The following is an 18,662-nucleotide window of genomic DNA, read 5'->3' as shown; positions in this document are numbered from 1 at the left end:
CTCTCTCTCTCCTTTCTTTTTATAGTTTGTTCTAAGAGGGCTGCTCGTTATAACAAGTTTAAGCAGGATCTCTAAGAAATTTCTTAGAAAGGGCTGGGCGCAATGGTTCACGCCTGTAATCCCAGAGCTTTGGGAGGCTGAGCCCCCAAAGGGCATATGGCTTGAGCCCAGGAGTTTGAGACTAGCCTGGGCAGCACGGTGAAACCCTGTCTCTACAAAAAAATACCAAAAACTTGCTGGGTGTGGTGGCATGCGCCTGTAGTCCCAGGTACTTAGGAGGCTGAGGTGGGAGGATCACCTGAGCCCTGGAGGATGAGGCTGCAGTGAGCCAGGATTGTGCCATTGCACTCCAGCCTGGGTGACAGAGTGAGAGACCCTGTGTTAAAAAAAAGAAAAAAAAATTCTTGGAAATAAGGGAGTGAATATTAAAGGGATCTGAAATGCCAGCCAGGTGTAGATGAAGTGTTACTTTTAAAACAGAACAACCCACCTGTAACAACTTACGCAGGCTGTGGAACACCTAGGAGCATTTTTATAGCTTGCCTCTCAGGCCACATTTCATAAAGATTACAGTAGCCCTCTTATCCATGGAGAGTACATTCCAGGACCCCTGGTGGATGCCTGAAACTGAATAGTACTGAACTGTATTACAGTCTACTATGTTTTATTGATCTGATAACCAAGAGGGCTATTAAGTGACTAAAGAAAAGGTAGCATATACAACATGGATATGCTGGACAAAGGGATGATTTTCATCTCAAGTGGGCTGGAGCAGATGGTGTGAGATTTTATCATGCTACTCAGAATCGTGCACAATTTAAAACTTATTAATTATTTCTGGAATTTTTCCATTTAATATTTTTGGACAACCATTGGCTAAAACCCCAGAAAGTGAAACTGTAAATCTACTGTATTATGATGATGATGAAGGGGAAGAAATTGCATTATTCATGAAATGGCTTTTTAAAGACATTTTTGGGGCCAGGCGTGGTGGCTCACGCCTGTAATCCCAGCACTTTGGGATGCCAAGGCAGGTGGATCATTTGAGGTCAGGAGATTGAGACCAGCATTGAGGTCAACATAGTGAAAACCCATCTCTACTAAAAATTTAAAAAAGAAAAAATTAGCTGGGTGTGGTGGCATGCACCTGTAATCCCAGCTACTGGGGAAGCTGAGGCAGGAGAATTGCTTGAACCTGGGAGGCAGAGGTTGCAGTGAGCAGAGATTGCACCACTGCACTCCAGCCTGAGCAATAGAGTGAGACTCCACCTCAAAAAATAAAAAAATAAATAAATAAAACATTTTTGGTAAATTATTCCAGTAGCAAAGTGGTTAGTAATGTTGGCTTTTAGGCTTAAGTTTTCCATTAGTGAAGTCAGATGGATAAGAAATGTCCAAGGCCTCTCCCTCATACTGACTGAGGCTGTGGCCAAAATGTAATAGGATGCATCTATGTTGTTCCTTTTTACAAAGATATCTCTATAAAGAGAACTTTAGGACTTTTGTTTCTTTCTCTTCTTAAACATCTCAGAGGCTTCTGAGATGCCTAATTCAGTGGTTCCCAAATTTGCTGCCTGCTGGATCACCTGGACATCTTTTAAAAATACTGATGTCTGGCTCCTTCTCCCGACATTGTAATTTAATTGCTATGGGCTGCAACCTAGGTATGAAAAGTGTTTTGTTGTTGTTTTGAGACAATTTTGCTCTTGTTGCCTAGGCTGGAATGCAATGGCGCAATCTCGGCTCACTGCAACCTCCTTCTCATGGGTGCAAGTGGTTCTGCTGCCTCAGCCTCCCGAGTAGCTGGGATTACAGGTGCCCGCCAACATCCGGCTAATTTTTGTATTTTTAATAGAGACAGGGTTTCACTATGTTGGCCAGGCTGGTCTCAAACTCCTGATGTCAGGTGATCCCCCCCCCACCTACACCTCCCAAAGTGCTGGGATCACAGGCATGAGCCACCGTGCCCGGCTGGGGAGTGTTTTTAAAATTAATTTTTTTATATTGAGATAGTTGCAGAATTACATGCAGTTGTAAGAAATAACACAAAGAGTTTCCCTCAGTGGTGTTTCCCCCAATGTTAATATCTTCCAAAATTCTAATACAATTTCACAAACAGGACATTGACTTTGATACCGTCAAGATACAGAACATTTTCATCACCACAAGATCCTTTCCTCCTGTGGGTCTTTTATAACCACACCCACTTCCCCACCCACTGCAACTTTCTCTTTATCCTCTGGTAAGCTCTCATCTGTTCTCCATTTCTATAATTTTGTCATTTCAAGAATGTTATATAAATATAATCATACCATGAGCAACCTTTAGGGATTAGCTTTGTTCACACAGCATAATTTTCTGGAGACTCATCCAGGTCGTTGCACGTATCAATAGTTCATTCCTTTTTATTGCTAAGCAGTATTCCACGGTATGGATATGCCACAGTTTGTTTAACCATCTGAATTGTTTCCAGGTTTGGGCTATTAAGAATAAACCTGCTATAAACATTTGTATACAGATCGCTTTTGTGAAGATACATTTTTATTTCCCTGAGATAAATGTCTCTGAGTGGAATTATATAACAAGTACATGCTTAGTTTTTTAAGACACTGCCACACTGTTTTCCAGAGTAAGCTGTACCATTTTATATCCCTACTAGCAATGAATGAGTGATCCAGTTTCTCCACATTCTTGCCAGCATTTGGTGGTGTCACTACTTTATACTTTAGCCCTTCTGCTAGGTGTGTAGTGATATTGCATCATGATTTCTCTTTTGTTGTGTATGTGTGTGTGTGTTTTCCAGTGGAACAGGACATTTAATTGTCCTTAGGGTCCTCCTGGGAGAGGGATGGTGGGGCCTTTGGCAAAGCTCTGGCTGATGGAACCAACAGAGGTGCCAGCATTTGGGGCTGTCGCATAAGACAACTTCTGAGACTAGTTGGTAAGGAATGTTGCCTTTGAATAGAGGAGACTAACTTTAGAAAGGGGGAGGATAGATGGTTTGTGTTGTGGAGAGGGACTCTAAGGTCAAGTTAGGAATGACAGGGAGTTGGTCACAAGGTCCTTCATGGCCAGGTGAGAGCTGTAAGTAGAGTGTGGTGATGGAACCCAGCAGGGGAACTGTGGGCCAGCTTGACTCAGGCCAGTTTCAGGAACTCCTACAGCGTGTTTTGTTCCACAGCCTCCGTGAAGAGCTCAAAGTCCCCGCAGTAGTGGTCCCCACTGACAGTCTGGGGTGGGGCAGCCTGGGGGTTGCCCACCAAGACTCGCATCTCATCCCTCAGGGCGTTGTCCTGGGAGATGTCCACTAGCTGGTATTGGATGCGCTTCCTATCCAGGATTCAGGTCACCTCACTCCGCTGGGACTTGATTTTGTGGGAGCCAGTGACCAATGTGCTGTAGAGGTGCAGGCTGCTCATGCTGCAGGTAGATTGACAGGCCGGAGGGCAGAGGGCAGCGGTAATGGCAGCTGCACTATGAGGAGACTTCATCCTGGTTTTAATTTGCATTTCTGTAATGGCTAACGATGAGATTTTCATGGGCTTATTTGCCACTATTCGGTGAAATGTCTCTTTATGTCTGCATTAGGCCGTTCTTTCATTGCTTTAAAGAAATGCCTGAGACTGGGTGATTTATGAAGAAAAGAGATTTAATTGGCTCACGGTTCTACAGGCTGTACAGGAAGCATAGCTCTGGCATCAGCTTCTAGCGAGGCCTCAGGAAGCTTGCAGTCATGGTGGAAGGCAAAACAGGAGCAGCCGCTTCACATGGCAAAAGCAGGAGCAAGCTGGGGGAGGTGCCACACACCTTTTAAATGACCAGATCTTGTGGGAACTTACTGTCATGAAGACAGCACCAAGCCATGAGGGATGTGCCCCAATGATCCAAACACCTCCTACCAGACCCCACTTCCAGCATTGGGAATTACATTTCAACATGTGTGGAAGAAAATATCCAAACTATATTAATGTCTTTTGCTCATTTTCTAACTGGATTTTTTTCTCTTACTGTTTAGTTTTGGGAGTTCTTTATATATTCTAAACACTAGTCCTCTGTCATATGTGGTTTGCAAATGTTTTCTTCCGGTCTGTATTTTCATGCTCTCAGCAGTCTTTTTGCAAGGTAAAATTTGAAATTTTGATGTGTCAAATTGGTCAATTTTTCCTTTTGTAGTTTTGTGTTTGATTATCCAGCATTATGAACTGAATAGCCTCTATATCAGAGAGTCCCTCACTACAAAAAGCTTTCATGTTAAAACTTTCCAGCCAGATAAAGATATTCATTTTTGTTTTCTTCTTTCATTATATTGACCTTTTAAAGACGTTTGTGGTTTTAGAGATTCCCCGTGGAGATATAGAGACTTAAAGACTCCTAAGATTTGAACTGCAGGACAGCTATGACTTATTAGCAGACTTTGTCCTTGACATTACAGACAAGATTTTCTCAAAGAAAGAGCTCTCTGCTCGTGGGCACATGGAGATGATGGACATAAGGATAATTTCTCAACTCACATACAGGCTACACAAATTCATCACGGAAACAGCCATTGTGTAAAGAAAAAAAAAATGTCACCATAATGGGAAGAGGTCAGAAAAAGGCTCAGATATCTCAAGTGCAATTACTACTCATTCATTTAAATGGAGTCCCTACTTACTCATTTAAAAAATGAAATAGGGAGAACTTAGGTGCAGTCCACGGGGGTTAGTCATTATGGGCAGTGCAATGTGCTTTTTAGAATATAGAGAAAGAAGGAACTTTTGTGTGGTCGAAGCAATGAGTTTCCAGGTACTGGAGGTTTTCAATAACCAGACCCTGGACCACCACTCGGCAGGGATGTTGTAGAGGTGACTCAGGCACTAGAAAGTAAGGTAGCCTACGTGAGCTTTGAGAACCTTTCCAATCCTGAGTGCCTCTGCTGTCATGATCCTTCTCCAAGGTAAGATATAGAACTATCCTGGAGAGGAAGAACATAGGCAGGACAGATCCCAAGAAGCCTGAGCAAGGCACCAGGAAGGAGCCAGCTGACTGGAGGAGGGCCTCCTTAGAATAAGTTGGATTTATGGAGCTGGAAAAGACTTTGGAGGAAGGCTATTCATGCTCTTGATAAAGAGATGGAGAAACTGTTAGTCAAATAAGCTGGGCTATAATGTATTAAAAAACAAAGTATGAAATCTCAGTGGATTAACAGGAGGATAGTTTATTGCACACTTGTGCAAACCGCTTCATAGAGATTCCTGGTCAGTCAAGTGATGACTCAGTGATCCAGGTTCCTTCCATCTTGTCTCATGGCTCTTCAACACATGGCCTTTAAGGTCAATGTGAAAGGAAACAGAGTTCTGGAAAGGCACCCTGGATACTTAACATCTAAACCCAGAGCATGGCATGCAGCACTTTCCCTCACATCCATAGGCAGGATTGATCACACAGCCAACCTCATTGCGAGGGAAGCTGCAAAACAGGGAAGACCAAACAGACGCTGGTGCATACCAATAGTTTCTGCCACAAGAGATCAAGGCCCACAGGGGTGCCATGATTTTGCTGTGACCATCGTGTTAATGTTGACAAAACTAAGCATTTATTCCCAATAGGATTTCTAATAGGGTTAAATGGGGTATAAGATGGTATCTGAAGCCTTCCATGACCTGGTCCTGGGAAATCCACCATCTTTTCTGCCACTCTGCCTGTCAGCTAATACTCCAATAAAATAGAACCGTTTATACTTCCCACCTCTACTTTTCTTGATATCTTTGCTCAGACTGCCCCTTATTTAGGTGTGAATACCTTCTTCCACTTTACCTAACTTCTTCTACTTGTTCTTTCAGAATCAACTAAAATATCTGTTCTTCTTGGAAACTAATCTCAATCTCCTGATCCCCACTCCCCAGACGGGGCTAGGTATCCCTCTGTGCTCCCGCATTATTATCCTATCCATGTTTCTGTTTTAAATCATCATAGGGTATTAAACATCATGTTGTTATTCATTTATGATTCTATCTCCCTAACTAGATTGTGTACTCCCTGCAAGGAAATGGCATCATTTTTTAAATTAACATACAGTAAAACTGACTTTTTTAGTGTACAGTTTGTGAATTTTAACACATGTAAATTGATATTTTCTTGGTTCTTTGTATGCTGAATAACTTTGGATCACATCCTGGACATTTTGAATATTACCTTGTGAGACTCTTGGTGTTATTTAAATCAGATGGAATGTTGACATTTTTGCTTTAGCCATCAGTCAAACCAGCTGATTTCAAGCTCCAAGTTGTGACCAACCTTCTGTGGGTTGCAGCTGCAATGTCAGTTCTGTCTGCAAAGGCTTTGCAGTGCAATGCAGATCCAGCTGATGTTTATGCCACCTAGTGGCCAGTCTGGCACGTGGGTAATGGTGTCTCCCACAGTACAGTTCTCAAAGTCTAAAGATACGCTTTTTATGGTCAGATCTACACATGCACCATTTGGGAATAAGCCCAAGTTCGTTCGTTCATTTCTTTCTTTCTTTCTTTCTTTCTTTCTTTCTTTCTTTCTTTCTTTCTTTCTTTCTTTCTTTCTTTCTCTTTCTTTCTTTCTTTCTTTTTCCTTTCTCTCTCTTTCTCTCTCTCTGTCGTTCTTTCTTGTCTTTTCTTTTTCTGAGATAGGGTCTTGCTGTCTCACCCAGGCTGGAGTGCAATGTCATGATCATAGCTCACTGCAACCGGGAACTCCTGAACTCAAGCAGTCCTCCCACCTCAGCCTCTCAAGTAGCTGGGACTACAGATGTACGCCACCATGCCCACAGTTAATTTTAATAATTTTTGTAGGCACAGGGTCTCACTATGTTGTGTGGGCTAGTATCGAGCTCCTAGACTCAAGGGATCCTCCCTGCTCAGCCTCCTGAAGTGCTGAGATTACAGGTGTGAGCCACTGCACCCACCCTCAAGTTTTTAAAACAACTCGATGGGGTCACTTTCCCAGCTGTCTCCTCTCTGAGATCTCCCTGGTACATTCTGGTTCCCTAAAGCCTAAAAGTCCCATTTTGAGCCCAATCTGCTCTGCATTTCCCATAACTGGGCCCTTGTCTGGGGTTGTTGTGGTCACTCAACCAAAATGAAATGAGCCCCTCCCCAAAACAAACTTTAGTTTGGATATTGAGATCAATGATGCCACACATGCAACAAGAGGAGAAAAAGAGGCTTATCACTCACAAGATGAAGCTTTCTGGGGAAAGCAGAGTCACCAAGTTGATCTGAAAATGGCTTGAGAGAGCCAACAAAGAGTACTGGCCTGTTTTTATGATGGCTAGCGGGCGAGGCTGGGGTGAGAGTTTCTGCATGTGGGCTGGAGCTTACATGGTTTGAACTTCCATTCAGTGCCAAGGGAGTATCTGAGCTCTTACATCAGCCTGCCCAGATGTGGGGCCAAAGGGGAAGGGGGAGTGGTGAGGTTTGAAAGCTGTCAGCAGTCAAACATCAAAAATAGAATCAGACTCTTTAATACAGGCGCCAAGTGGTGGGAGGATAGAGAAAAAAACAACAGGCATTTGCACCACCCTTTGGGAACCACAGTTCTTCCAGTCAGAAAGGAAGTTCCTCTCCCTGAGTTTTAGGTGCCTACGGGCCATTACAGGCTGGGTGACGTGAGAGATTAGAAAAAAGAAAAAGAAAGACAAAAGAAAATGGAAAATTTAGGAGACTCCTTTTGCACTCCTCATGTCAGGACTAAAAGGTTTTCCTGGAGCTCTCTCCCTGTTCTTGGCAATGCTCACGTCTAGGTTTTAGGCTGCCTTAAATCTAGGCCAGGGAGTACCAGAAGAAAAAAAGTCATAAGCTCACCCTCAGTTTAGTGGTACTTCAAATTATAGTCTTTTCCTCAATCTACCTGCTAATATTTACTTCTCATGGTACTTAAATACCTGCTTAATGTATCCAGGTTTTATAGCTGCATTTGGTGGGAGAGATATTATTTACTCTACCTTACATGAAACTGAATCCATCTTATTTAATTTTTTATGTCCTGTGCCTAGCACAGTGCCTGGTACAGGGAAGGGACTTAATAGATGTTCTTTGAATGAACAAAGTGAATCCATGAATGAATGAGTGAATGAAGCAAAGTCTTATGACTTATTTACAGATAACACAGAACAACTCATGCCTCCAAGGAACGAATTTCTGATAATTATACCATGGTCAATTTTCCTCCATTCTCTTCCTGGAAGAGTGAGCAATATTATACAGAGAGGCTTTAGCCTAAGTGAATAAAAAACTATAACTTTTCTTATTGAATCTGTAAGTCAGAGAAGTCTTTCAAAATCCCAATGTTTTATGTCTCTAGAAAGCATTTGGATTGCACAGGTTTGAGTGAACTTTCTTAAACTCTGTTCCTCCCTTGTGTGTTGTAGAATTAAAATAAAATAAAATTGGCAAGGCTTTTTGATACCAGCACTTCCTTTAGTTGCACATGTTTACATTTACCACCAAAACAGGCTGAACTGCATGTTTAAAAAGGACACCGCAGAGCTCTGCTGTTCATTCATCCCCTGCTCAATGGTCTGCATATAAATCATCGAATCCATTTACAATCAGAGGGCTAGAAACCCCCAGCTACTTGAATAGCAAGCTCTTTTATTTCTGCCTCCTTAAAGCTAAGCTGCTCTGACCCCCGACTGCAACAGAACTTAGCTGATGAGTCCAAAACATGAAATTGACTCCAGCTCATCTTTTCCATTCTTGAATTTGGCTTTGACAAGAACCACAGAAGTCAATGGGATCTCTGTATGTGGATGAAATTCCCAGGAACGTTAGGAAGGGACTGAAGATTCATGATAAGAAACATCCCAAAGGGATTCTTCCCTCCCTCTTGATTTTATATCAGTGTGTAGAATTTTGAAAACTGATGCTGATGAGGACAAAATTTCCATCATGAGCTAAACAAGATCCCTGACAGAGAGGAAACATGAGCTTCTGAGAGTCAGAATCCAGTTCTTTTTGCATAGAGGCCACCCCAATACAGAAGGGCACCTGGCCAAGTAGGGCGTACACTCTCAAATGAGTCAGGATTTGACCCCCTTCTGAAGAACCTCTTTTCACCCTACCTGATTCCTAAGAACAAATCAGTTTTCTACTCTGAGTCATCAAGTGCCTTTTTTTTTTTCTGAGTCTGTATTTCCCTTCTCTCTTTTGGTTTTCTTTGGGTGCTTTGGCTTTTGGAATGGCTTATTCTGTTTTGATCTATCACAGGTATGCATTGCATTCATATCAGGAGTTCTCTCTTATGGCTGGTTTGGCACCCAATGGAGAAGTTAAAACCTTCCATAAGTCAAATCCAGTTCCAGGGAGCTCCAGGGAACCATTCCCGCACTTTCAATGCAGTGGATTCTGTTTTATCTGAGCTCTGTATTATTTACTGCAATCTGGAACATATTTGGTTATATGAGAATTTTTATTGGCATGGAATTAGTCTGGTCAGAAAATGCACCTCCTGTCACCACCAGTGCAATCCCAAAAGCACAGTAACCTGCTGTGGTTCATCCTGCAGGTAGGCTGTTATTGAGTCTGCAGTAACTCCTTGAGAGGACTCCTATTAGGCTTTGGGCCTCTAAAGACCTGGTCCCCTCTGGGACCTCCCTGCCTCTGCTTTCTTCCTGGTTCCTCACTGGAAATGTTTGTTCTTTCATTTATGTCTGGATTCAGCTAATGAGGAAGAAAATGAAACTATGGTTTTTTGTCTCTCTTTTTTTTTTCCTCCTTTTCTCTCAAATGCAGAGAAGGGGAGATTAGAATCATAAATGCCTTTTTACCACAAGCACTATGAGTCCCCTTGCACTGTAGAGGTCTCTCTACTTGTAAAAACTGCACGACTAAAACATGTTTGTTGTAGAAAAATTAGAAGATATCAATAAAAAGAAAAAATTAGAAGATATTGATCAAAAGAAAAAATCAAACAAAATTTTCTCCGATAAAAATCAGGCTTCTTGGTCACTTCGCTCTTTTCAGTCTTTCTGAGACTCAGTTCTTGTTAATTTTCATCAAATGTTTTTCCCCTGTGTCCTGGCATTGCCCTTAGCAACCAGCATTTTTTTTTCCCAACCATTTATCTACGTGGCTTTAAGGAAAGTTTTCTCCCAGATAAAGTAGAAAAGGAACATATGTCTGTAATAGAACAAAATATTTTAAAGAGCAATTTAAACAGCTCTCTTATAAGAAAGCTGTGCGTCCATACTTACTGCTTCTTTGGTAGGCTTCCTCTGACCAGCCTCAGTCTTTATGTTTCTTGACCCCTTGGGTAATTTGGCCTTTGTGGCTGACTTTTAGAGCCCTCTTTTAAGTCCCCTGAAAAGTGGTTTCTTGCCAGGTCTGACCAATCTCTCCCAGCTCTCATGCCTATAAGAGGTTTCCTTTTCTTGCATGCTCTTAACACATGCAAATTCCTCTTCCCATTTTGGCGGCAAGTGTGGCAGCTGCAAACCTTAATCTATAAAAAAGGAAGCAAGAAATTATTATTTTTTTTAGACAGAGTTTCGCTCTGTCACCCAGACTGGAGTGCAGTGGTGTGATTGCAGCTCACTGCAGCCTCCACCTCCTGGGCTGAAGCAATCCTCCCACCTCAGCCTCCCAAGTAGCTGGGACTACAAGCAGGCACCACCACGCCCAGCTAATTTTTGTATTTTTTGTAGAGACGGGGTTTCGCCATATTGCCCAGGCTGGTCTCAAACTCCTGGACTCAAGCAATCTGCCTGTCTCAATTTCCCAAAGTGCTGGGATTTACAGGCATGAGCCACCATGCCTGGCTAAGAAATTTAATATTCTTTCTTTTTCTATAATGCAACTTATTTTCTACTTCAAACCCCCATTTCATCTGATGGCAAGAACTTAATCTGTCAAGATGGAATTTATACCATGCACACACTTGTGGGGTTCACCTAGTCTGGGTTCATCTATCCATGCTGGCATCCCCTGAGGCATCCCTCTTTCTATTTTGCCTTTGGTCTGGCTAAGTCATCTCTGACCCCAGGCTCCCTAGTTCCAGCTCTCTCTCTGCTCATTTCTTTACTTCTTTGAGGTGAAAAGCATGAGTCTTCTGTTCCCATGCAATGCTAGGAAGAGTGAAAAATCTCAGTCGAGCTATTGCTGACACTTTGTTACGTCACTGCCACTCTAAAATGCAGAGGTTTCCTGAGGCTGTTTCAGGCCAGCTATGCCATTTTTGAAACTGGTGAACAATGAAAATTTCAGGTTGGAGATTACAAAATCAGTCTCCCCTTCCCATGGACCCACAGCATAAACCCGGGACAGGCAGGCAACACCAAGGGATTGCAACCTTCCTGCTTGCACACACTTAGCTCCTGGGTTGGAAATGGCAAGAGATTCTGCAGAATTGTCTACCAAATTGCTGTGGCACCAGCAGCCTGGGGCCAAAAGGCCACTGACAGGCACGGAAGGACTCAAGGAGAGGAAGGCCAAGCAGGTAGGACCTGTGGCACCCAGAAACAGGGGAGTGAGTGGCAGAGAACCCATTCCTGGAGGAAGTGGGAGGCAGGACTGAAGGAAAGCCAAGGCTCCAAGCCCCTGGAGCACATGCCATTGTCCCACTGGATTTTACAAGACACAAAATCAAAGATTAAAGTATTAAAAATATCCAGACAGTCACCAAGGAGCATTAAACCCCAGGCTCAGAGCCCTTCTGAGTGTGGTGCCCTGTCCATACACTCATGAGCCAACTTGCCTGCATACTTAGATGTTCGAAAGCCAGGGAATAGACTTCTTCTTTCACTTGTACTACATCATCCCTTCCCTGATGCAATGAGAACAGAGCTATTCTAGCTGTGGCCTGGAATGGAGAGAGTTGGGGGAGAGAAGCACAGGTAGGGCAGCTTCTAGAGTAATAGGAATTATGGGAAAGGGGGAAACCCTAAATTTGTATTTCAAAAAGTTTTCCCGCCACCCAAGCATCAGCTGATCTGAGCACTCATGGACTCCTGGCTGTAGTCTGGCTTCTGGGTTCACAAGTGGGTTCACCTGTAGGACACCAGCCCCCACACTCCATTGCCCAGGCGGTGTCTCAAGAAGCCCTAGCCCATATCTTTGCTGGGTGAGGCTTAACTTCTGGGACTGTAGCAAAGCAGTACGTCACATGGTCGACCTTTCTCAGTTTATTCTTACATATAAACAGTGATCTTTAAAGTGTGGTGTCTGGACCTGTGGCATCAGCATCACTTGGGAGCTTGTTGGAAATGCACATTCTCAGGCCTCATTCCGGACCCACCAGATTTGAAACTCTAGGATGGGGTTCAGCAGTCTGTGTTTTGTTTTGTTTTGGTTTGTGTTTCTGAGACTGAGTCTCACTCTGTTGCCCAGGCTGGAATGCAGTGACGCAGTCTCAGCTCACAGCAACCTCCACCGCAGCAGAAGATTCAAGTGATTCTTCTGCCTCAGCCTCCCAAGTAGCCTGGCTAATTTTTGTGTTTTTAGTAGAGACGGGGTTTTGCCATGTTGCCCAGGCTGGTGTCAAACTTCTGGGCTCAAGCGATCCACCCGCCTCGGCCTCCCAAAGTGCTGGGATTAAAGGCATGAGCCACAGCGCCTGGCCTGATCTGTGTTTTAATAAGCTTTCCAGTAACTCTAATGCACACTGAAGTTTGAGAACCACTGCTCTAAACTTTGTTATATGAGAGACACATTTCAGGATTCTTCAGTAATTTCTCTCATAATCTTATAAATAAATATTGGACTTAGTGCTCAGAGCTGACAGTTCAAAGAATTCCAAGAAGGTTCGGCAACTCCGAAGCATGCCCTCTAACCACATGCTACAATATTTAGAATTCCTGCATTAGCAATTTATTTATTTGGCATCTTTTTATTGTTCTTTTTTAAAAGGTAAATGTTCTATATGGTAAGCTCACATAAAAGTATCAATGATATCCGTCATATGCTGCTTACCGTGGCTTAGGAAGGGAGAGAGGACACACAGACAGGGGAAATAGCTGAGCAAACATAGGTATTGCCTATGTGGTGTATTAGTCCGTTTTTCACTCTGCTGATAAAGACATACCCGAGACTGGGCAATTTACAAAAGAAAAAGGTTTAGTGGACTCACAGTTCCACCTGGCTGGGGAGGCCTCACAATCATGGTGGAAGGTGAAAGGCATGTCTCACATGGTGGCAGACAAGAGGAGAGAACTCATGCAGGGAAACTCCCCTTTATAAAACCATCAGATCTCATGAGACGTATTCACTATCATGAGAACAGCATGGGGAAGACCCACCCCATGTAGGTCCCTCCTACAACACATGGGAATTGTGGGAGCCACAATTCAAGATGAGATTTGGGTGGGATCACAGCCAAACCGTAGCAGGTGGCAATTTTGCTTAGGGCTAGCATTTCTAGAACTTATGAAGTCACTGGAGTAAAAGCACACATGTGAAATGAGCCCTATGTCTTTATTTAAAAATAAACTGGAGAGAATGAAAGAGTGGGTTTAATGGGGTACATAGTAGAAAAAACCTAGTTCATATCCTGCCACTAACTAGCCATAGTCTTAGATGAGTTACTTAAACTCAGTTTCTATAAAATGTGGTGATGCATGGTATCTAAGACGTTACATCAGTTAGGATTTAGTTGCAAGTGACAGAAAATCCAACTGCAACTGGTTTAAACTGTTAAGCAAAAAGTTACTCTATTGGCTTCTGCAGATAAAATCTAGAGATTGTTCTAACTTCAGAAACAGTTGGAACAGTGTTCCAAAGAGGCCACATGAACCAAGTTGTTCTTTATTTTACTCTCTGCTGCTCTGTGTGTTTGGCTTCATTTCAGACCATGCATGGCGGCAAGATGGCAGCCTCAGTACCAGCCAACATGTCTCCATGGGTCAAATGTGGATTTGAGGGCAAACTCAGAAGCCCAAACAAACCCTCCAAAATGAGACTGATTGGCTGTGATTTGCCTCCCTTGAGTTATGTTCCTATCCCTGAACCAATCACTGACCACAGGAGAAACTGACACTCTGGATCATATGCCAGTCCTGGGTCGAACACCATCCCTGGAATGCGAGGTGGTAGGGAGGGACTGTCAACTCCACAAAAACCACAGGGATGGAAAGTGGGGAAGGGTGGATCCCCCACAAACACTGGAGGCCGTTCCTGGAAACAGGGTAATGGAAGAGGGGCTGGCCAAGAAACCACGCACATCTACCGTGCAGATCTCAGTTCCAACATTCTGCAGTTCTGTGAGGCCCTCCTACGGTCCCGAATACTGGCATAGAAAACCACATTCACCAGACTGCCCTCCAGATGGAGCAGGAATGGGCTTGGGGAGGAAGGAATCCCATTTCCATTTAGGATGACTACAATCATACGCTTCAGGAGTCCTGACTGGAAAGGCTGTCTCTCCTGGCAAACCAGTCCCATTTCTCATTTCTGTAGGAGAAATGCACACAAAACTTTCCATACTCCTGCCTGGCCTTAGCTCTCTGCTGACCTCCATCTGCCTTTCACCCTGTCTGCCTCTGCTCGGAATGTGTCTCTCTTGGACTACCCCTGTCTCCTATCTGACTTCCTCTGCTACCTCTCTCTATTCCTCTCTCCCTCCAATACTGACTGGCTGAAGCTGTCATTACTGTCTGCCTAGCTCTCTCAAGAGTTTCTATCTCTGTTTCTTTCTATTCTCTCTTTCTGGGGTTCTCCCTCTCTCTGCCTTATTTTTTCTCTGTCTTATCCTGTCTGTGCTTCTCTGAGGTAGACCTCAGTCTCCAAGAACCTGCCTGTCACTTTCTTTACTTGGCACTTTCATTCTTTGTGTCTGCCTCCCTTTCTGCATCTGCCTTTGTCTCTGTCTTTTTCTGAAATAGACAGTTCTCACTGCTCCAGATAGGGCCTAAAAATGTCTACAAGGCCTGCTTATTCCATATGTTTATCAGCAGATGGACCAACAGTGTTTGAAGATGAAGGCAAGACCTTGAAGGAGGAGAATTTAGAGAGAAGAAGGAAGCATTGACAGGGCACCTGAATCGTGGTGCTGTGAATAAGGGGTTATTCAGGCCAAACCTACACAGCACACACACACACATTAATATCACAAACCACCTTCGGATAGGCGCTGAGCTTCTCCATCACAGTCACAGTTGGGTATGGTTGAAGTTTTGTTTTTTCTCCATTGAATGCTTTTTAACTGATTAGCTGCTCCCTGGATTTCAGAGCAGCTTGGATATCTATAACTGATACGCAATCTCAGTGCTGCAGCCTACCAGTTTACAACAGCGCCATTGGATGAACTGACTTTGCCATTATGTGCCTTGTGAGTTTCACTGTGTGGACAGCTCAGCCCCTGTTTTCTCTGTGGCGGTTATCCAGGTCCTGCTTCTCAGTGGCTAAACACATCTCTGGTGCCCAGTGCAGTGAGGGCTGACATTGGGCCCTTGTTAACATTAGTCTACAATTTCCAATTCAATAGAAGATATTGCTGGGTTTTGAAAAATAGAATGTGGCAGAAGTAGACATATATCCAACAGGCTTTGCACTCAGGTTTTATTTTTACAAAGAGTTTAAAACTTGTATCACTACCATCCCAAGGACTGTCCTAATCTTCAACAAAGTTAGTTTTCATTTCATTGTTTCTTCATTTTAAAGGTTGATACATTGGCTTCTGCAGTCACCAGCATATTTTTTAACTACTATGATGTAAATGGCAAAGAGTGGGTGGAGGCCATAGGACTGTTAGGTTTTGTTGTTGTTTGCTTTCCATCTTCAACAGTTTTCTGCTCTGTGATGGTAAACAAATCAACTTCTATGAGTGCCAATTTCCACATTAATAAACGATAACAGAAAACAGGTGCCTAGCATCAGTGCCTAGTACTTAGTACAGGCTGATTAAATGTGTTCATTCATTAAAGACAATGGTTGTCAGCTTTGGCTATCCATTAGCATCTCCTGGGAAGCTTTTAAAAACCCTGAAGGCAGGCTGTAGATTAGACCAATTACATAAGGATTTCTGAGTCTGAGATCCGGGCAGCAGTATTTTTTTAAAATTCTCCCACACATCCCACTTGAGGTTATTCCACTGTGCAGCCAAGCCTGACAACCACTGATTTAAGAGGTTTACATTAACTATGTGCTTATTTTGTACTTAATCAAAGGTCAAAGGCCCTTGTTTTAAAAGTATCACTCAAAGACCCAGAATTTAAACTTGGACTACAGTCCCTAAGAATTAATTTCTCCAATTTCCAAAGAGTCCTATTCCTATAAGCTCATCTAAAATGAAAAATGGTCCATAGAATATTCCTTATTTGGTCAAAGAGAAGCATATGTTAAACATTCAATTCAACAATTTGTATTGAGTACTGTCCAGTTACAGAGAACCGCACTAAACCAAAAGGCTCCATTGTCAAAAAGTAATGCTTAAGTTCAAAAGACACAACACAAGTAAAAAGCAATGCTTCATAAAAACAAAATAAAACAAAACAAAATGAACACTTCCTTCCCTTGGAAAGTGAAGTGTGCCTTTAAGCACACACCCTGCCAGCTTAATTTTCTGCTGATTATCAGCTCTCCTACTGCCAATAATGAGGGGCTTAAGAAGAGGAAGAGCAGCTGGGAACAGGAAGTTTGCGACGATGTGGAAGGTTTACTGGAAAATTATCTGCTAAGGAAATCATTTCAGTGGTCAACATTGCTAACAAAAATACATTGCGCTGACAAAAATACTGAACAAGCTTTGTGCTCAGTGGGACACAGTGTTTTGTTTTCTCCACATTGAAGAATTTAATTTCAAATGCACCAAGGTGCTCTTGTGAGTAGTAAAATAAAAACATATTTAAAAGCTTTGCTGAATTCATAATCAGATATGGCTATGTAATTTCCCAATCTATTATATATGATTGAATACATTTTTCCAGCTTTATTGATGTATAACTGATAAATCAAATTGTATATATTTAGGTGTACAATGAGATGTTTTGATATACGTACATGTTGTGAAATGATTACCACAATCAAGCTAATTAGCATAAACATCACCTCACATGGTTACCATTTTCCTTTTTGTGGTGAGACCATCTGACACCTACTCTCAGCAATGTCACAATATAATACCACATGATTACCTATGGTCACCATGCTGTACATTAGCTCTCCAGAACTCGTTCATTCTGCATATTGAAATTTTGTACCCTTTGACCAGCATCTCCATGTCCCCAACCCTTCAGCTCCTGGCAACCACCATTCTACTCCTTACTTCTGAGACACAGTGTTTTTAATCTAAAAAAAAATTATGTGACATTTTGTGTGTACATTCATGAATTTCTTTCCCTTTTTGGGGATACCCTTGACATAGTCTAGAGATGATTTGTGTGTCTGCTTTTCTTTGCTCTCTGCTCTTTATTGGTTGCTCCTAGGCTGGAAAAGAGATGTAACCTCAGGAAGCAGGTGTGTGAAAGACGATCCAACTCAGGAGAATCCGTGGACGGCTGGCCCTGAATCTTAGCCCTGCAAGTGATTGCTGTGATGTTCAGGTCCAACGTCTCAGGTCTCGTTCGCACATCTCCACCTCTCACCGTCACTCACTGGATCTCAATATCACAGGCTGTGCAGAGGGAAGATTACTCCAAAGCTTGTTTTCTTCACATCTAGCCAACTAGTCTGTTCTCAAAAGAACTGAAAGGGATGTCCAGCCTTGATGGTCAGTTTGCTAGGAAAAGACACAGAGCCAGGAAGCCAGGGTTCAAGATTTGGTTTTATTCCTTACTGTCTATATGATACCAGACAAGCATTGAGCCTCTTTGAGCCTTAGTTTCCTCGGTGTAAAATGAAGGATACTAGTATTACCAACCTCGCAAAATTGTTGTAAAGATTTAGTGAAATGTAAGCTGTACAAATGACCAATGCCTTTTTAAAAATACTCTGAACCTGTTTTTTGTTTGTTTGTTTGTTTGTTTGGAAATCTTAAACACTTAATAGAAAAAATTTGTAAGTGATGACTGAAATGAACCAAACTTTTTCTACAAACTTTAGCCTACAAAGCTCCCAGCACACACCTTAGCACAACCCTGCTCCTTCTAAATAGGCAACACTGAACACTCCAGGGAGAAAGTCAGATTTCAAAGCGCTTTACCTTGTTCTTTCCTCTTTTCCCACCTTGGCCTCTCAGGTAATTTATTACAGAGATCTGGCAAGGCTTCACCGTGAATGAAGCCTGGTGGTGCTACAGGGAGTGACAAAGGCAAACCGGATCCTGTATTTAAACAAAACTGAAGGAAGTGCAGAGAGCCCGCGTCTGGCTCTCCGTGAGGTCTCCATATGCTGACCCTCCCGTCCACACACTGGGGAGCATTGTTCACAGTTTGAGAGTCATCGCTGCAGCCTGCACTGACATTGAGTCTCCACCATCAGCTAAGAGGAACACTGGTCTCCCACACAGCAGCCAAATCCAAGATCAACGCTTCCCAGGGAGCACTAGAAACCAAACATAACAACAACAAGAAATGACTTTCCAAACACCCTTTCACAGAGAAAAATAGAGAGTACAAACAATATTTTCATCATTAGTAGTTATAAAATATTCATGATGTTCTAGGGAAATAAAAGGTAAGGATATCTCACCCCTCACCCATCCCCACCTACCTTGACCCATCCTTCCCAACCTCACCTGTAAAAGAGTTCAAATTGGACTTGTATAAATTCCCCCAAAGAGTGTAC

The 18,662-nt window shown here is 42.8% G+C and overlaps 1 protein-coding gene and 1 pseudogene across 1 annotated transcript in view; both read right to left on the bottom strand.

Annotated features, from left to right (window-relative positions):
- Positions 1 to 10,314, bottom strand: part of TMEM14A (transmembrane protein 14A) — a 38,300-nt gene extending 27,986 nt beyond the window's left edge. Inside the window, exon 1 of the mRNA XM_063632155.1 lies at positions 10,202 to 10,314. The gene's annotated coding sequence lies outside the window, so the exon portion shown is untranslated. The remainder of the gene's footprint in view (positions 1 to 10,201) is intronic.
- Positions 3,138 to 3,620, bottom strand: LOC129473278 (SH3 domain-binding glutamic acid-rich-like protein 3; annotated as a pseudogene).
- Positions 10,315 to 18,662: the final 8,348 nt, after the last annotated feature.

The sequence above is a fragment of the Symphalangus syndactylus genome, chromosome 23 (assembly GCF_028878055.3).
Source record: "Symphalangus syndactylus isolate Jambi chromosome 23, NHGRI_mSymSyn1-v2.1_pri, whole genome shotgun sequence".
Taxonomy (NCBI): domain Eukaryota; kingdom Metazoa; phylum Chordata; class Mammalia; order Primates; family Hylobatidae; genus Symphalangus; species Symphalangus syndactylus.
The sequence above is the reverse complement of the archived record's forward strand: the minus strand, read 5'-3'. Positions and strand labels throughout refer to the sequence as shown.